The sequence below is a fragment of the Cupressus sempervirens genome, chromosome 5 (genome assembly GCF_028749045.1).
Source record: "Cupressus sempervirens isolate cs-2001-9-10 chromosome 5, ASM2874904v1, whole genome shotgun sequence".
Taxonomy (NCBI): domain Eukaryota; kingdom Viridiplantae; phylum Streptophyta; class Pinopsida; order Cupressales; family Cupressaceae; genus Cupressus; species Cupressus sempervirens.
In genome coordinates, this window is record NC_143122.1 from 844196017 (window position 1) to 844217459 (window position 21443).

The 21443-nt window shown below is 35.0% G+C and overlaps 1 pseudogene; it reads right to left on the reverse strand.

The window, feature by feature from the left end:
- Positions 1–670: 670 nt before the first annotated feature.
- LOC149558522 (L-type lectin-domain containing receptor kinase IX.1-like) lies at positions 671–16819 on the reverse strand (annotated as a pseudogene).
- Between the last annotated feature and the right edge of the window lie 4624 nt (positions 16820–21443).

A 21443-nucleotide genomic window follows, 5' to 3' on the forward strand; every position in this document is an offset into this window, starting at 1 on the left:
CTATTTATTACATATTTGATAGTTTTCATGAATATATTTTACTTATCTATTTCTACATATTACTTCTTAATTTATTTTTCCCTCTGCCTCATTATCTTGTTTTTATCTATCTATTTTCTTCGCTCTCCCTCTTTTTCATTGACATATACATATATATTTCTCTATCTCTCTTCAACTTCCCTCTCTTCTCCTCTCTTTTAAAAATTAATCTTGATTATCTTCTAATGTAAAAGTTTTATTTCAATCTTTATAATAGCATATTAGCATGTGAATTTTTAAATTATTTGTAATGCTAATAAATCAACAATAGCTTTTGGGAAAGCATCATTGTGACAACTATATGTTGTTATAGCTGAATTTTCAGCATTTGATCGTGTGACAATTTTGTAAGATCATGTGTTGTCAAAAAAAAGTGTACATGCATCTCATATTCGAAATCTGCTTAGGAGCCTCTTGCATAATTGAACTAGGTAAAACTTTTGCATATATACTGAAGAAATGACAGGAAAGAAAGCCAATATAAATTATAAAACAAAATTAATTATGTTTTTTATTTTTTCCAAACACAGATTTATAACATGAAATTTCCATTCTAGATTCCCACTTCAATTTGATATAGTCTAAATTGACAAGGCTAGTCGTGAAATGTAGAGGGCTCGACGACAGATTTTCACAACCAGTCGTAGTCGCGAGTAAAAAAAACCGTCGACCTGACGACTGGTGAACTTGACGACACCCCGGAAAGAAGCACCACAGAGCTCGACAAGCCTGAACTCATTATAACCGGAGTACATTGGCTGCACACAGCTAGCGGCAAATCCGAAGGAACGTATGGCAGTCCAACTTCACTTCTAATTACCATTATCACCTCTCTCATTTTGGGTGCACAACAGCCCCACAACAATCAGCCACTCCACATCTACCCCGCATTGAAATTTCCACCAAGTTTCTCATCTGCTGCATCCAGTGCCTTTGCCGTTCCATTTAAATCCCAAACACACTCTACCAGTCTGCAATTGTACTATTCTTCAAGGCTGTGATCAACCTGCCACCTTCCGCACGCGATTTTCTGAGTAACCGCCCCAAAGCTGTACACGTCAGCCTCTAGACTGGTCTTCCCCGTTATATAGCACTCTGGAGCTACATAACCCCGCGTGCCAGCCACCACGGTGGTATGGGAAGCTGCCTGATCACGCTCAATTAATCTTGCCAAACCAAAATCTCCCACCTTGGCATTAAAATCGGAATCGAACATTACGTTGCTTGCCTTTATGTCTCGATGGAGGACACGCTGGTCCCATTCTTCATGTAGATAAACGAGAGCAGACGCTATATCACAGGCGACACTGTATCTTTGGTCCCACTGCAGAGTATCCTTCTCCTTCCAAAAAATGTGTCTATCCAGACTCCCATTTGGCAAATATTCATAGACAAGAAGTAATTCTCCCTTTTGATGGCACCATCCTAAAAGCCACACAAGGTTACGGTGTCTCAGCCTGCTGATCGTTTGAATTTCAGAAACATACTCCTTTCTTCCTTGTCTCAAACCTTGCGCTATTCGTTTGACAGCCACCACCTCTCCGGTGCAGGGCAGGATGCCTTTGTAAATGCTGCCGAAGCCTCCATGCCCAAGCTTTTCTTTCTCGCAAAAATTTCATGTTGCGGTGCTAAGATCGACATAGGAAAAGCTTCGGGGGCCACGAGGACAGCATTCGTCAAGCTCTGGATCACTCTCTTCCCTCGCCTCGCCTCCTCTTTTGCTTTTTCAGAAATACTGCGACCACCTAACTATTATATAGCCACATAAGACAACGACAACGAACAACGGACATATCAAAAACACTTGGACAATAAATCTTCTTTTATCGTGATTTGTAGTTCCATCCACAGCAGCTCGGACTTCCCACGAATGGTTAGAAGAAAAATTCCAAACTCTCACCACGTGTCTCAGTGAAGTGCCCTGTGGAAGCCGACAAGCCAACCTTGATGTTTTCTGGTAGATAGTCGCGCAGACCTATTATACAATTAAACAGAGGGCTTTTGGATTTATAAGAAACATTGGTGTTGTTTGGATTACAAGAGAGAAAGACACGCAAACTCTTTTCTACACCATCATAATCCACCCAGGCATCCCATGGTTTACCGTTTAATCTGTCCCAGAGCCTGAGGATCTGTCCCATAGGGGAATAGATTTATTATAAAATGCCCAGTCATTGCTGCCACCTAGCCTACCCGATGCTTCATTTTTGGTAAGCTGCTGTAAAAGTTAGAAAAGAAATAAAATGCGCAAACAAGAATGCAAAAACAGAGTACACAGATTTATCGTGGTTCGGCCAATAAATCCTACATCAACATTGAGCAGGAGAATATATAATTTAATCCAGAAGTACATCCACAAGTTACAGCGAATAGAATATATAAAAGAGCTTCAAGGGAGACTCTTGAATGTCAGCAGAAGAATTGAAGAGACAGAGTCTCTTGGAGGGAATAATGAAAAATGGCTGAGCTTCATATCCCCAACAATCCAACCACTGCTGTAACAAGCTATTCCCCTACTCTAAACCTTGCTATCACATGCTAGAAATGCTGAGAGAAGCTTGGCAAAACTCAAACTTCTCCCGTGTTACAACCTTCGTGAGAAATGCTTAGAGAAGCTTGGCAAAACTCAAACTTCTACCGTGTTACAACCTTCATGAGGGCATCAACTGGATTTAATTTTGTGTCAATCTTGATGACTTGAAGTTTTCCTTCTTTAACCACATGCTGAATGTAATGATAACACAAGTCAATGTGCTTCGAGCATCACTAAGATGTATGATGCTTGCTCATGAATATAGCACTATTGTTGTCACAGAAAAGGTTAAAATTTTATTGTTGCAAACGCAATTCTTTTTACAAAATCTGCAACCATACCATCTCTTTGGCCCCCTCGGAGAGAGCCATGTATTCAGCTTCAGCAGATGATTGAGCGACTGAATGTTGCAATCTAGAGCCCCAATTGATCGCTGCACCAACAAATGTGAAAGCATAACCTGAGGTAGATCTCCACTTGTCTAAATCACCACCAAGATCTGAATCTACGAACCCTTGCAATGCTGGCTTATCTGTTCCAAAACATAAAGAGAAAGTAGAGGTGTCTTTAAGATACCGAATAATCCATTTAACTACCTCCCAAAGAGGCTTGCCAAGATTACTCATAAACTAGCTAACTACTCCCACTGCATGAGCAATATCTAGACGTGTAGAAATCATAGCATACATAATGCTACCAACCGCTGAAGTATAAGGGATTCCCTTCATGAATTTTGTATCCTCGTGTGTTGTGGGACACATTTTAGTAGTCAAACGAAAATGAGATGCTAGAGGGACACAAATTGGTTTGGCATTTAGCATGCCAAATTTGTCCAATACCTTCTCAATGTATTGCTTTTGAGATAACCAAAGTTTCCTTGTGGATCTATCCCATGAAATGGTCATCCCAAGTATCCTCTTAGCTGCCCCCAAATCTTTCGTTACAAATCTGCTTGCCAAATGCTTATTCAATTCATGAACAATCTTCATACTAGTTTTGGCAACTAGTATATCATCAACATATAGTACAAGAATTATAAATTCACCTATGAGCAACTGTTTATAATAAACACATGGATCAGCCTCTAAGCATATGAACTTGTGCTCAACCATAAACTTATCAAATTTCTTGTACCATTGCCTTGGGGCCCACTTCAGTCCATACAAGCTTCTCTTCAATCTGCAATAAAGATGCTCCTTTCCTTTTTTTACAAAGTCTTCTAGTTGCATCATATAAAGTTCTTCATCTACATCACCATGTAGGAATGCAGTCTTGACATCCAACTGCTCCAGCTCAAGATGCCATGTATCAACCAAGCCTAGAATGGCTCTAATAGTAATCATCTTGAATGCCAGGGAGAAGATCTCATTGAAGTCGATGCCATATAGTTATCCATATCTTTTGTCCACTAATCTGGCCTTATAACAAACCTTGCCGCCATCTTCTTCCTTTATTTTATACACCCATTTGTTCTTTAGAGATTTCCTATTAGGTGGTAAAGGCACCAAATCCCAACTCTGATTTGTTATCAACAAATCCATTTCCTCCCTCATGGCATCTAGCCATTTTTGTGAATCTGAAGTTATATAAGCAGCTTTGTAATTTTTAGGCTCTAATTGATCAAACACTAGTAAGGACAGTTCTGCCTCCTTTGCAACTAACAACTCATAATTAGAGAACTTTGCTGAAAGTTTTCTCTATCGAGATGATCTTCTGAGTCCTTGAGCAATTTTAGAATTTTGAGGATTAGTATTTTTCTCATTCCTATGGAGTGCACTTGAATTAGAGTTATTTCCCTCTAAATTGCTAACTACAGCTCCTTTCCGCATGTTCTAGATGTTTATCAACATGGGTTAAGAGCTATCAAATGGCTTTGCAATTGCTAGTTGAATAGCAGTTGAGGGAGGCAAAGCAGCTACTACAACTACTGGCACATTGTCTCCACATGGGGAAGAAAAGTCCACACGTGAAGGGGGGGACATAACCCACTCAACTTCTGTTATTATTTATTACATCAGTATCTATTGTTAGACCAGCATATGAAGAGTTTGAAGTGCTTGGAAACACCACATTTGGTGTGTAGTCATCATGTTTATTAGGAAATATAGATGTTCAGTGCCATCTCTAATATCTTTTTCACTTGAATTAGATGTAACAGAGATTGGTGAAAATAAAGTCGCAGGAGAAATGAACTATTGACTTCCACTAGTATATGTCTTTGAGTCATTGTTTTTCAAAATAATTGTGGGCACAAATTCTTCCTCTAATGTTGATTATAGCTGCCAACCTAGAAATGTCTTCTCATTGAAGACAAAATCTCTGCTCCTGATGATTTCCTTCTCTTTGTGATCCCAAATATGAAACCCATATTGATCCTCACCATAGCCCATGAAGATACCCCGCTATGATTTAAAATCCAACTTGGTTCTTTTTTCTTTAGGCACATGGAAAAATACTTCACACCCAGATGTGAGAATATGAAATTCTTCTGCCTAACCATTCCTCCTTTGGAATTCCAAAGTCCAATCATGATGAGGGACTCTGATTAATGAGATACACCACTATATTGAATGCCTTAGCCCAAAATTCCTTACTCAAGCTGGCATTAGAGAGCATACATTGAGCTCTCTCAAGAATTGTTCTATTTAACCTTTTTGATGCTCCATTTTCTTGTGGAGTAAATGGAACAACCTTGATTTGATGGATACCATTATTTTCATAAAAAAGAATCAAATTATGAGGAGAAAAATTCTCCTTCATTATTACTTTTTAGACACTTAATCTTGTGTCTACTTTACTTTCCAACGAGACCTTTAAAAACTTGAAATTTAGAGAAAACTTCTAATTTCCTAGAGAGCGTATAAATCCAAAATTTCCTTGTACAATCATCTAGAAAAGTAATGAAATAATTAGCTCTACCAAAAGAGGTTACCTCAATGGGTCCAAAGACATCTGTGTGAACAAGCTCCAAGGGTGTGCCCTTCTTCTCACTACTAGTCTGCAAGAAGTTGACTCACCTCTGTTTGCCATAGAGACAATGTTCATAGAATTCTATATCAATAGATTTCAGCCCCAGCAGTTGATTTCTTTTTAACATTACATTGAGTCCTTTCTGACTGATGTGCCCAAGCCTTTGATGCCAAAGCTCTGAGTTATGTCCACCATTGTCATAGTAGCTCCCACTTCGCTGTTACTTTCTAGAATATATAAACTCCCAACTTTATCTCCTTTTGCAACTATCAAAGATCCCTTTGTTATCTTCCATGTATTAGGATTGAAGAATGTATGATAGCCTTGAGTATGAAGTTGAGAAATGGAAATTAGATTTCTCTTCAATTTTGGAACATTTCGAAAATCTTTTAAAAGCCATTACCCTCCTCCATGTGATGGTAATAAAATATCACTTTTCTCAATAATGTCACAAGCATTATTGTCACCAAAATAAACTTTCCCAAATTCACCTTCATTATAATTTGTGAACAACTTCGTGCATAAGAAAGCATGAAAGGATTTCCTGGAATCAAGTACCCATGATTTTGAAATAGTATCACTTGTAGCAAGAACTAAAATCCTTGGTTCATACTTCTCATAAGCAGTGTTAGCTTGACTAGCCCACACCTTATCTTGTGCCCTTTTTAAAGCATGACAATTTTTCTTTGAGTGGCCTGGTTTGCCACAAAACCAACAATCCCCTTTGCTTTCTTTCGAATCTGTCCCTTTTGCAAACTTCAATCTTCCTCTATTGTTGGAGTTTCTACATCTTTGATGACTCCTTCCTCTATTGTCAATGCTTACTGTTGTTGAGGCTTCATCGGATGAGGGAACATCACTCTTTCTTCTCATGTCTTCACCGAGAAGAGTAGTTGCAACTTCATCAAAAAATAACTTTTTCTTATTGGGAAGCGATGTGCTTATGGCTGTTACAACTCCATCCCAACTGGATGGAAGAGAACATAACAATAAGAAAGCTTTTTTTTCATCACTTCATGGCATGCCCACCAAATTTTCTTAACTGATTAGAGTATTAAACTCATTGAGATGATTTGCTATATTACCACTATCCTTCATTTTGAGACTATAGAGTTTCTTCATGATGAAAACCTTCTTTGCAACAGACACCATTACATAAGTAGTTCTTAGCTTGTCCCAAACTACCTTTGTTGTTGTTTTTGTTGCAACATTAAAAAGCACATTTTCAAATAGTGAAAGAAGAATTGTTGCTCTTGCCTTCTTGTCCATTTTTTCCGAATCCTCATTAGACATCATGTCTAGTTGCTTCCATTTCCCCTCTAAAGCAAGTGCCAGATCTTGCTTAATTAATAGCGACTCCATTTGCACTTTCCATAGGCCAAAACTTTTTCCTATAAATTTCTACACTTTGACCTCCTCCAAGATCCTAGAATTTCAACCCTAAATTCTAAATAGCAATACCTTCCTCTGATACCAATTGTAAAAGTTAGAAAAGCAATAAAATGCATAAATGATAATGCAAAAGTAGAGCACACAGATTTATTATGGTTCAAACAATAAAGCCAATTTCCACACTAAGCAGGAGAATATATTATCTAATCTAGAAATACATCCACAAGTTACAGCGAATACAATATATAAAAGAGCTCCAAGGGAAACTCTTGAATGTCAGTAGAAGAATTGAAGAGATAGAGTCTCTTGGAGGGAATAATGAAAAATGGTTGAGCTTCATATCTCCAATAGCTGTTGCATGCCTCCTTGATTATTCTCTTTGTATTCAACATCGTGTTCTCTTTCAATAGCTATCATAGGAGGGAAGTTAAAGCTAACACTTGTTGAATGTGTGAATAAAATAAATGAAACAACGAAGCAAAATAAAAGTAGAGTAGGTATAGGCTGATGGCCTATTTTATAGTGTCTTCAATTGTGGGATTTGTTAGTTTTGAAGGGCCTTTGATGGAAATTAGGTCACATCGAGGTCTTCGTCAATGTGTGAAGAGCACAAACATTAAAACAAAAATTATTTCAGATATTTTTCCATTTGAAAATACCATCAAAACCCATACAAGATGTAAAATTTTGATACAATATTTCATGTGACGTTGCATTTCTATCTTCTTAGATGGATAAACAAATGCAACATTTAAGAAGTTCTTGAAAATGGATGAGGAGGAAAAGAATGGTGATTTTTAGAAACTGGGCCAAATTAAGGTTATCTAGCAGGATGTGCTTTCATGCATTCATGAGTACTTTATCTTGGATGGTAGAGCTAAACATGTTCATAAATTTCATTTTGTGTTTCTAAACCATTTTAGGCACAAAGATAGAATCTCATTTCCTTTTTATTTGAGATTTTCTTTGCTCCATAGTCTCCAAGCTCATAGAAAAGAAGAAACCCACTTGATTTTTCATGAAGGATTAATTTTACTGATTGAGAATTATTGTAAGAACAAGGCTATTTTGTCTTCCCCTCCTTCTGAGAAAAAGAAGGGCTCTGTGAGTGAAACCTACTCTAGGAATAGTAAAGGAGAGGAAGGGGTTAGTGGATGAGGAGGAGAACAGAGATGTGGGAGATTTTAGCTCGAATTTGGAAGCTTACCTTGATGGCAAGGGTGAATCTGGTAAGGAGGAGATAGATGAAAGCAATGATAAAAATATTGTGTCAAGTAATGCTAGTGAAGAGGATACCAATCAAAGTGAACAATCCCTAGGAGTGAGGGATGAAGAAGAAGTAATGGAGAAGGGAAAGGAGGAACTCTTTAATAAGAATTCTGAAAATGTGAAGGAAGACATAAGGAATGAGAAGAATGAGTCTATGGGTAAGGAAGATATGGGGGATGATAATGATGATTATGCTGGTAGAGATACAAGGCTTTCTTTCCTACATACTACAAACTTAAAGGTAGACTCTTCCCATCAAACCGACTCCTAGGTGTATAAAAAATTAATGAACTTGAAAAGAAAAGTCACAACAATGGAGCAGAACCAAGAAACTAATTGCATAAAGACCATCCAGTTGGCAATTCAGGTTGGTAATATACCAGACAAACTAAAGGAATATGAAAACAAGATCTAGTTATCGATCAAAGAAAGTTGTAATAATATGGAGTAGGTTACTTCTAGCATTTGTGTAGCTGCTGCTAGCTTAGGGAAGAGAACTAATGAAGAAATCATATCTCTGGGTGGTCCATGTAAATGAACCAGATAGAGCTCTAGGAAAAAAGTAGCTGAGGGCATCGTGGGATCTATAGTTAATACCATCCAAAGTACTATGGAGGCTAGAAAAGAGGTGGTCCAAATGATCAAAGAACTATAATAGCAGTTTTTCTATGTTTCTGGTTTTTGGTCTCTATCTTGGTAGTTGTTCTAGTTTCTAGTCAATTTTTTCGGTTTTTAATCTAGTTTTGTTATTTTAAAACTAGGTTCTAGGTCCTTTTAAAACTTGGTCTTGTTTTTTGATTTTATCTTGTGATTTTAGGTCCTTGTAAAATTTGAATTTGAATCTTTTAAAATGGTAGGTTTCAAGTCCTTGTAAAACTTGGTGGAACTTAATGGTTTATCTTATGTTTTCTTGTTAAGGGTTTTAGGTCCCCTTCAAAACCAATTTTTACCTTTATCTAAAACAATCTTTTATGAAGCCAAATGTGTTCCCCAATGCTCTCGATATCACACACTTTCCAATTTTTAATTCTATATTATTAGTTTGTCTTTTTTATCAGTATGAATCCAAATTCTGAATTAACTATTGGCCAAATTTGCCTTTCTACCAAAATCACCCTATTTGAATTTAAATGATAAACGACCACTTTCCATTCTTTTTAAATATTTGAATACCATGGAAATATGAAATAATTAAATTGGGGGCTTTTAATATTTTCATATCTTGTTTAGTTTTCTTTCGGGGCTCCTACAATTTTGCACACCATCAAATCTTGCACAGATCTACAGCGGGCACTTTCCTGCTTCTTCAATGTGAATGACCTTTACATAAAGCAAGAATGTACCTCGCTACCATGTGCTATATAGGTCTCATTTCTTGTAGGTCACCTTTTTTACCATGATTATATGCTAATATGAGTTGGAATACGGCTAAGTTTCTATTGGCAATCACTTTCCCACATTCTATCTTTTCTTAGACTTTTTGACAATGCAAGCAAGTGATATTGTGACATATGGATTGGTGGGTTTGTCCTTCTTTGTTGGCTGCTAGCACTAAAAGTGGGGCCAATTGGATCCCAGGTTTTCTTAAGGTGGATGTTGAGTAGTTTGTGGGCCTAAAAGTATTAATGGGGTAGGCGTAGTAATGACAAAAAAATTCATTGATCATCGATCTTTCATAGATCGATGATTAGTGCTTTCTTGCATCATGGAATTGCTAAAACTTTAGACATTGCAGGGAAGTGCCTGCAAGTTACATGTCTTTGTGGGTTGGAGGAGGTACCATTGCAGTTAACATTGGCAATTGGGTTGACACTTTTCATTGACTACCATGGTTAAGTTTGAGGGTGGTACGGTTAGTTAAAAGTGATATGCTCAAATGAGTGGAGAATTTGTGGGGTGGCAAAAAAAAAAAAAGACTATTGGCCCACGTGGCCCATCTTGGTTGCAAGATTCAGTTGACCTATTGACTGTTCTAGTTTATCGAGCCAACTATGAGGAAGAAATGTTTTCTTGCATGATCCAATCTTCATAATTGATTCCAACCACTCTCCAATGAATGCGATGCCTAGTGAATGAAGGAAAACACTCCACCACCTCTAGTTTTATCCATCTACTTGGTTAGAGTGAATTAATGGTGTTGTTCTATCTTCTCAAGGCTTTGCTTTGGAAAAATATTAGATTTCATTATATTTGAATCTATGTCAAGATCAAATTTTCTCTAGAAATCTATGATTATTCTCTGAGCATTTAAGATAGTTGTTGTGGAGTACCTTGATTAGAAATATCTTAGTTATGCCTGAACTATAAAGGAAAATTTTGTGATCTTTGTAAGGGTTGATCTTGTTAGTTTGTTGTGAATGATCAAGGAAGTACTAGACATACTTAATAAATTCTTTGGTGTTTGGGGTAGCACCTAGAAAAAACAAATTGGGTTGTGGCAGACGTTGTGGTTGATGTATGGCTAACATATGGTGGACATATTGTAAACTTAAAGTGGCATAAAAATACTTGTATAAAAGGGCCTAGGGTTAGGGATTATTTCATTGTGGTGATGAAAAATTGGTTCTTGTGGCAGTATTGAGTTCTAAGGGATTACAAATTATAATCAAGTTGTAATCACTAGATTGTAATAATATCAAACTTTCTATTTGGTGGACATAGCCCAGGAATTGAGTGCACCACTTTAAATCTTGTTGTCTTGTGTTCTTTTCTATGTGATCTATTATTTTCTATTATTGGTTATATTTGCATGTAATTGTTATTTCTATCTAAGGTTTAATCCTAACAAGTGGTATCAAAGTTAGGTTGTTTTTCACTTATCCTATGTAGGAAAGTCTCATGGTTGAGTGGGAATGATTGAAGACAAGGGTAAGCTAAGGGTTGATAGGTTTAAGGGTAGAACTTTCAGTTATGGAAGATGCAAATGGAAGACTATCTTAATCAAAATGATTAATGGAAGCCATTGGAAGGAAAAATCAAGAATCAAGGATCTATGTCAAATTATATGTTTTACAATTTTTAAAATTTATTTAAATAAATAATTTGTTCTCGAGAAATATATTAGTATAAAATTATGATTTAGTAAAATTAATATTCAAAATATTTTAACAAGAATAAAAACTGTAGTAGTAGATGGGTTCAACGTTGTTTTTAGATTTGATCTTGTAAGATTTTAAATCTTTGTATAAGTGTTGCAATCTATGAACTATCATCATCATGTTGAAGAGTAGTAGATAGATTTTAGATCAACTAATTATATAGTATGGGTCATGTGAACTATTATCATGATGTTAAATAAAAGTAGATGAGATTTATATCAATTATAGCTCCTACAAACTATTATTAAGATTTTCAACAAAAGTAGAAGAATTTTTAATCAACTAATTATATGCTATAGGTCCTATGAATTATTATTGTACTACTAAATAAAAGTAGATCGATTTGAGATTAGTTAATTGTACTATTATAGGTTTTATCAACTAATATCATGATATTAAATAGTAGTAGAATAATTTAGATAAGCTCATTATACATCATGAAGCAATTTAAATCTTATACTTTAAGGAAACTCATTAATAAAAATAGGAGTTGTTTTTTTAAGAAATAGAAAATTGATTTGAAACCAATCCATTATATAGTTTATCAAACATCCAAGTTTAGATAAATAAACATAGATACACATGTACAATTATAATTAATTTATATATTTATAATGCATGATACATTAATTGTTATTAATGAGTAGTAATCTTTTTAATAGATAGATCATTTTTAATGTATAAAATTTTAAATTATACTATTTTTCATGTTATATTGTTTGATCAATATTATTGTATTGTTGTTATGCATCTTTTGAGAATAGACATATGGGAAAATAATTTTTTATTGCTTGATAATAAAAGAAAGTTTAAAATTATAGGTATCATTTAGCTATGTATTTTTAAAGAACAAAATTTATGAAAAAATAATTCTTAAAAACTTTGTTAGAATAGAAACTACATGGTCTCTACCTTGTCTTGTGATGTATGTAACAAGTAGGTCCTAGGCCTTGATATAATCTCTTGTGTCATTCTTTTTTCGGCAATACATTGATCCAAGCATTCTATGCTGATTCTCCAAATTTTTCTTAGCAATTGATGTCTTTTCTACCTTATCTTCAAATTTTTTTGTGTCACTTTAAGATGTCCAAACTTATAAAATAGCATATCTATGCCAATTTTTAAAATAGATATTTGACTAATAGCATAATATAAAGTAGATCTTTCTTTCTACTTGGTTTTGTTATCATTCCCCCTACACAACATGCAGTGGATTCACAACAATAAAATAAGCTTCTCTAACTATGGACAAGATGGGCCAGCCAATGATAACATACAATCAGCCTACTATTTTTAATTGTCATACAAATAAGCAAGAAGAACATAAGTGCATATCAGAAATGACCTTTTAAGTTGTTTTAGGACCACAAAATGCATTTTTTTATGTAAGAGAACATTAAATGTTTTACACATTCTTTTGAAACCTTTGGACACGAGTTTCCTACGAAAGAGCATGGTTTTTCCAGCATATGGAGCAACCATATGGGCTACTATTCTATCTCCTATTTTTTCCTATAATGGGACCCCAAATACATGGATCCAAGGGGTTTCTAGATTTCTCTATCGATATATATTAAGAGAAGAAAATAAATCTAGCCTTTATGGATTCATCATAAATCATAATATGATCATCTACAAGGAAAGGCCTCTAACTTACATCTTTCTTAGTTTTTCTAGAATTTAAAATTTGCCTTCTTTATTAACAAATGATTATATTGTAAAACCCTCTTAGCAATATCATAATTTGACTTTCTATGGAAAAATTGTCCTCATTATCAATGATTACGTTCTTGTAATTCAATTGACATGTATTTTCTTCTCCTTTGCACAGGTTGCTAGGATCCTTTTATTTACAAGAATTCTTTTCTTTTCTTTAGTTTCTTCTATGCTATTACTTTAAAATCTTTTGTTGATCTTGATGGAGCCTACACTTTTACAAAATTAGAGCTCCCATCTTAGCACAATGATTCAAATTATAACAAAAATTGGACATTAAGCATGGAGAAAACATCAAATGTAGAAATGATTCATGAAGTTCATGATGCAGCTAAGAAACTACATGGTCTCTACCTTGTCTTGTGATGTATGTAAGAAGTAGGTCTTAGGCCTTGATATAATCTCTAACATTTTGTTCAAATTTTCTCAAATTTATAAATTTGAACCTTATATTAAAATAGATTAGAAAAGTTCAATTAGATCTATCAACTAAGTCTGAAAGATTAATACACATTTAAATGAAATGATGCATCAGGAAATTTAAATTTTATATTTAAGAATGTCTTTTAATTTTTATAAATTTTATTCTACTTATAAATCTCAATTTTAACATTTATTAAAATATGAAGAAAATAAAAAACAATATTTCATGAAATGTTATCTATTTTCTCCTTAATATTTGAAGTTAGGTTCTACTATTAAATTTTTAAATCAAAGATTAGAAAATTATATAAGTAATATTAAGAAGATATAAGTTTTTTGTTAAAAGAAATTAAATGCGTAGAATTATGTCAATAAGAAAGAATCAAACAAATCTTCTTCTCTTTCAAATACCAATTTATTGCTATATATGCATAGCTTAATTCTTGTCATTTTGATACTGACCGTTTTTTATCCTTACATTATAGATATCAGAAAAAAATTAACTATGGATGCTCAACAAAATAATTCTGAGAACACTATCACAAGCCCACTTCTTCCAAACGACTTGGTGCAATCAAGCCAAATTGTTCAAACTTATTTGGATAGATTGGGAACAATCATTTCTGAGTCTTGTAAAAAAATTCCAGATGAAATTCATAATGCGAGCTTTCATGTTCGAGGTGTCTAAGATTCTCAAATCTTTTAGATGGGACAATATACAAAGGAAATTCATGACGCATGGAAGAAATCATTTGGGTTCTTTGAATTTATGAAAGACGTCTACTATGATGAAGAGCACATGGATGGCGAAAATAACCTTTTCCTCACTGATAAATTCCACATGTTTTTGCATCACTATAATGGAATCTAGGAGTCATATTATTTGACATTATCATTTTTTTTTATTAATTTGTTTGTTTGACTTATCAATTTTGATGAACGTATGTTATTTTTCCTTTGTCTTAAATAAATTTAGTATTATACATACAAGACTATTTGGTATTTAGTATATTTGTAGATCTTATCTACACAAAAAAGTTCCTCCTATATGTATTTGTGAATTGTTAAACTATTAATTAGAAATAAATAAATATCTATCTTATCTAAAGTGCAATGCCACTAAATTAATGTGATATTTTAAACCAATTTTATAAAAAATAATTTACTAAATCTACTATTTTTTTAATGTTTGGTTACAAATTTATAAATCAAGTATGAATTTCCAATCGGATCAAGAAAGAAGACAATGCCAAATGGAGCAACAAAGAGCATACCAGAGAGAATACCAGAGAGAGTATCGTAGACAACGACAAGAACAAATGACACAAGCTGAAAGAGAAGAAGAAAGAAGAAGGAAAAATGAAGTCCGGCAACTAAATTATGCTAGAAGAAGGGTAGGATTGCTAATACAAGAATTGGAATTACAAAATAGGCATAGAATTACTCGTCAACGAACATCCGATGAAGTATCTCATTTTGAAACACAAGGGAGACATGAAGTTGATTTTGAATCAAGTGAGAGGTACAATCAAGCATTACCTGTGTTTGTGGAAATGAGTCACCAGAATGAAAATTCAAGAACAATAGAGCGTGTTCCTGAAACACCTCATCCTAGAAGCCAAAATAGGATAAATTTAGGTGGATAAGGCAACAGAGAAAATATACAAAACCCAACTGTATTTCTTAAGGATAATTTCTATAGATCTCAAATGAAGTTTCGACAACAACTAGATAGCTTGAAAATGCCACAGATGTGTTATATTTGTCAGGAATTCTATCTACGAATGAAAGTCATCCGTACATATCGCCGCGTGCCCGCCACCATGGTCGTATGGGAATCCTCCTAGTCACGTTCCATCAGTCTCGCCAAACCAAAATCACCCAACTTCGCATTGAAATCAGAATCCAACATTACGTTTCTTGCCTTCACGTCTCGATGAACGACACGCTGGTCCCACTCTTCGTGGAGATAAACAAGAGCAGAGGCAATGTCACAGGCGATACTATATCTTCGGCTCCAATCCAGCGTATCCTCCTGTTCCCCAAAAATGTGTTTATCCCAATTCCCATTTGGAGAGTACTCGTAGACCAGAAGTAACTCTCCCTTTTCGTGGCACCATCCTAGAAGCCGCACAAGATTACGATGTCTCAACCTGCTGATTGTTTGAACTTCAGAGACATACTCCTTTCTTCCTTGTCTCGATCCTTGAGCTATTCTTTTCACAGCCAGCGTGTCCCCTGTGCCAGGCAGGATTCCTTTGTAAACGCTGCCGAAGCCGCCTTGTCCAAGCTTTTCTTTCTCGCAGAAATTTCTTGTCGCGGCACTGAGCTCGGCGTAGGAAAAGCTTCGGGGGCCATGAGAACAGCATTCGTCTAGCTCTGGATCGCTATCTTCCCTAGCCTTACCTTCTCTTCCCCTTTTTCTGAAATACTGCCACCAGCGAACAACTATGAAGCCACATAGGACCACAACAACGAAGAACACGCATATCAAATAAACTTTCACAGAAAATCTGTTTGCATTGCCATTTCTAAGTAATTCACCAGGAGGTCCGACTTCCCACGAATATTTAGAAGTAAAATTTCAAACTTTTACGGTGTGCGTCTCTGTGTACTCTCCAATGGCAGCCGAGAAGCCAATCTTGATGTACTCTGGCAGACAGTTGCTCGGATCTATTGTGTGGTTAAATAGAGGGATTTTGGGTTTAGAAGAATTATACCAAAGAAAGAAGTGCAGAACCTTTTCTACACCGTCATAATCCACCCAGGCATCCCATGTCACGTTTGTGAGATTTTGGTCTGTAGAGCGATTGAATAGACTAGATGTATTGAGCGGAAAAATCAACTTCGAAAAAATGCTATTGAAGTTGATCCCAACATGATTGTCATCAAGATCCCAATCGTTGTTGTATTTATCAAACTCCACAACAACCATCTGATAAGATGATTGTTTAAAGCTTTCCTCATTAAACAAGCCAAGAAATCCACCATAAGCGTCCTCTGGTGGTTCCAGTTCGAATGGTGCCATGAAGAGCGCAAGTCCATCTCCATGATTATCGTATATTTCGTTGTTCAGATCAATATTGAATTGAAAGTAAGTTGAAAAATTGGCCAGAGCCCCAGTAGACCTATTCCATAGCGGAATACGGTCAGTATAATATGCCCAGTCGGAACTGTTCTTAAGGTTCCCTGATGCTTCATTTCATGTAAGCTGCAGGGCTCTTTGATTACTCTCTTGATATGTGGCATCATTTTTCCTTTCTATACCTGTTAGAGGAGGGAAGCTAAAAGTAACGTTCCCTGCATGTGATGATAATAGGAAAAGAGCAACACAGGTTAAGAAAAGGAAGGCCCGTGTAGGGTGAGTGAATTTAGCCATCCTAATATGTGATTTAGAGGGTCTCTGAGGGTAATTTGTTAGCAATTATATTTTGTAGTGCCTTTCATAGGAAGAAGGCTATTGCAATTGTTCAGCCGATCCCATTTCAAGATAGGAACGAACACATAGGCCTCTCTCTTCATTATTATCTTACAGGATTAGGACTTGCTGATTGGTTAGTCGGGATGGACCTTTGATGGCCTGCAGATTTCATCGAGCTCTTCGTGGACGTAGGGATCAGAGCCCAAGAAAACTCTTTTTGATATCAAGCAACGTATAATTCTTGGTGGAAATCCTTGTGGATATTCTAACGAAGTACAAACTAATTGTAAAATACATGGGCTTCTCATTTGATATTCCATTTCAGTCTTTATGAAGGCAGGCAAGCATGGTGCACAAGACGGTGGATAGCATATAAGTCGAGTTGTTTCTACAAAATGTTAAATGCCTCGTTAGTTTGTTCTCTCTAGATAACTAACTAATTTTATGATTCGGCATTTCCTAGAAAACACATAGAAGTTAAGCATTTCTTGCAGTTGGTCGGATGACTCCATTTTGGCCTACCAACGATTTTGACATTATCATTCCCCCTACACAACATGCAGTGGATTCACAACAATAAAATAAGCTTCTCTAACTATGGACAAGATGGGCCAGCCAATGATAGCATACAATCAGCCTACTGTGTTTAATTGTCATACAAATAAGCGAGAAGAACATAAGTGCAAATCAGAAATGACCTTTTAAGTTGTTTTAGGACCATAAAATGCATTTTTTTATGTAAAAGAGCATTAAATGTTTTACACATTCTTTTGAAACCTTTGGACACGAGTTTCCTACGAAAGAGCATGGTTTTTCCAGCATATGGAGCAACCATATGGGCTACTATTCTATCTCCTATTTTTTCCTATAATGGGACCCCAAATACATGGATCCAAGGGGTTTCTAGATTTCTCTATTGATATATATTAAGAGAAGAAAATAAATCTAGCCTTTATGGATTCATCATAAATCATAATATGATCATCTATAAGGAAAGGCCTCTAACTTAAATCTTTCTTAGTTTTTCTAGAATTTGAAATTTGCCGTCTTTATTAACAAATGATTATATTGTAAAACCCTCTTAGCAATATCATAATTTGACTTTCTATGGAAAAATTGTCCTCATTATCAATGATTAAGTTCTTGTAATTCAATTGACATGTATTTTCTTCTCCTTTGCATAGGTTGCTAGGATCCTTTTACTTACAAGAATTCATTACTTTTCTTTAGTTTCTTCTATGCTATTACTTTAAAAGCTTTTGTTGATCTTGATGGAGCCTACTTTTTTACAAAATTAGAGCTCCCATCTTAGCACAATGATTCAAATTATAACAAAAATTGGACATTAAACATGGAAAAAACATCAAATGTAGAAATGATTCATGAAGTTCATGATGCAGGTGCATCATAGGGACATCTTAAGAAGTCTAGGAATGGAATTGAAGATAATGCATACAGCATTGAACTTTAAATTGGATGAAATTTTACTTGTAGGTACTTGTGATAACATGTAAAATGAGGGAAGACTTGACAACAATCATGGCTATAGTGTTGTTCAAGATCGCATGGTTCTTGCAAATGTTAATGGAAGATTAGGGGCATACCAATTTAGTTGTATTAATGAGGAAGGAAAAATGGAATCAGTAGGACCTCTAATGGAAATTGTAATATCATAGAAACTAGAATTACACATATTGTAAATAAATATTATTTTCTATGTGTTAAGCTTTACAGTCCCAGACAATAGGAGTATTTAACATGCTTGACTTGTAAGTATATGTGCACTCTTGTGAAGAGAAACAAGCTTGTATATGACATGTGGAGTCGAGAGGGCATGAAGAGGAAATCAAGAATAGTAGCAAAAACATATTCATAGGCTGGCAACAGTATAATAGTTCCATTTGATATCTCATTTTAGTCTTTATGAAGGATGACGGGCATGGTGCACAAGACAGTGGATAGCATATAAGTGGAGTTGTTTCTACAAAACGTTAAATGCCTCGTTAGTTTGTTCTCTCTAGATAACTAACTGATTTTATGATTCGGCATTTCCTAGAAAACACATAGAAGTTAAGCATTTCTTGCAGTTGGTCGGATGATCCCATTTTGGCCTACCAACAAACAGATAGGCCTCTCCGTGTTGCGTTAAATTTCATTATTGTTTTGTGATGGATAAGCCCTGGGAAATTGCTAGTCACAATGAAACTTCGAAGAAATGCATCGAGGTCTTCGTTGACGTTGACATATCATGAAGAGCGTGCCAGACAAATATTTTTGATGTCATCCGCTATGGAATTTTTTGTGGAATGCCTTTGGGCATTACTGAAGAAACACATCGAATACGTTGAAATTCTCGGCGGTTCTTGTTGCAATGTTCCGCAAGTTTAGTCTTTTCAAGGCGAATAGGCATGGCCCACAAAATGCTGGATATCATAAACGTCCAATTTTCCATATAACATCGTGAGTTTGTTTTCTCTAATATTATGATCCAGAATTTCGTAGAAAACAAGAGCACTTAAAGGAGCTGAGGTCCCTCTCTTTTGATCAAAATAGAAGATGAATCTTTTTTTTAAAGATTAGGACATTGGGTGATCACTACAACATGAAGGGGGATTTTAAGATAATATTGGAGATAATTTTTGACTAAATTATTGTAGATGGAGACAAAAAAAAAGTTGTGTATTGTCTTAAGTATTGTCTTTAAGTGAGTGTCTTAGACTATTGTCTTAGAAAGACAATAAGGAACAACACTATTATTGTGTCTTAGAGATGATTTTAGTATTTTATTTATAGAAACGTCTTTAATCTCGCTTATTTTCTTCTTGAAAATAGTTAGCGAAAAGATGGTATCAAAATAATAAGTTCTATATATATATATATATATATATATATATTGCAGTGTAATTAATTAATTCATGTTAAGGCATGATGGATTTGAGCCACCATCCCTTGCTTGTAATGCAAGGGCTCATCCATTGAGCTAGCACCTATTAAAATAAGGAAAAATAATAGTCTAAGGTTTTACAAATAAGAGATACAAGAAGGGAGCAAGGCAGACTGATTCAATGAGTAGGAACATTGATGATGACTTGAGACTTGCATGTGGATAGATGGTGATAGGCTTTGGTAGCTTTAGATCTTGCACTCAAGATTGCATGCTCATCACATAGATGTTGAAACAAATTATATGGAACTTAAACTTGTTTTAATTGTAAACTTTAATACATGGTTTCAAATGTTGCTTAAAAGGCTAAAGCTTTTGATAGTTTAAAAAAAACTAAACTCTAATTTAAAAACCTTTACAAGTATGTTCTCTACATGTGCTAACTTGAGGCTTTGGAAATGGGTATGCACATACAAAATCAGAGAAAGATTTTAGCTACAGTTGACCTCATACACACGTACACCTAATGTGGAAGTAAACACAGGCATGACAAGTATTTTTCATCACCACATATGCCAAGACTGAAAGCCTTTAAAAGTAACTAATTCATTGAATCAATTTTAGATTGTTGTCCAAGAAGACCATTAAACTCAAATTCTAAACACAAAAATACACATCAAGTAGAAGTTGAATTTTCATAGGGAAGATGATGGAAGAAAATTTTAAAGAACTTAAAAACAAGCCAAATTGAGTGTAATAAAATAGGGGAGTGCATTGGAAATTAGGTAGGCTATTTTGACCAAGAAAGAGAAGTGGGGTTGTGGGGCAATGATAGGGAGATGTGAAGAGTAAGAAAATAGTGAAGAAGGGTGCAGTAAGGGTGTAGGAAGAAAATAGCCATTATAATACAATTTTTTTGTTGCGAGTTGCATAAAATCTCACTAGATGCACAAGGCCTTCAAAGTAAGAGCAGTTTATACCGAATACTTGTTGGTTTAAGTCGAGCATTGTCATTCCTATTCGAAGGAGGATGCATCTAAATAGTTTTGACAAGCTATAAACACTAGTTTTAGGTTTTTGGATTTGTATCACAACAGTAGAATCCATTCAGTTGGATAAAGTAATTTTTATCCAACCTAGTGTGTATTTAGTTCTAGAAGTTGATGTTCCAGGCATAGTAGATAGATATAGTTATTAACATGTGATAATTGTGGTCATAAAGAGACTACACTTTCCCATTAAGGAATTCCCACACAAAATAATGTATACTCAATTGTAGTCAATCCATGAAAACAATTTGTAGTAAAGCATCTACTTAGATAGCTTTAGTTTCAATAATATAGAACAAAAAAAATCCATAATGAAACCTTGAAATATATTAACACCCACAACTTCAAGTTTGTGTACCTTAATAAAATCACTCTGAGTCCAACATCTTTATTGAACCAACCATGTATATTGTCTAATTCATGAGCTCGAAAACTCTAGCCATTTTCTTGAATGTAAATCAAATAGTTTACACTTTTTATTACTTTATATATCCACCCAGCTCCACAATAGTTCATCCTAAGAGATCACCCAAGAAAATCAATTCAACTAATATTTTGTTGTAGTATAATCTAAAAACATACCACATTTATTTTCTTTTACCTCTAACTCATAAGAAGAGCAATAGAATGGAGAGATTGTAGACTTAAG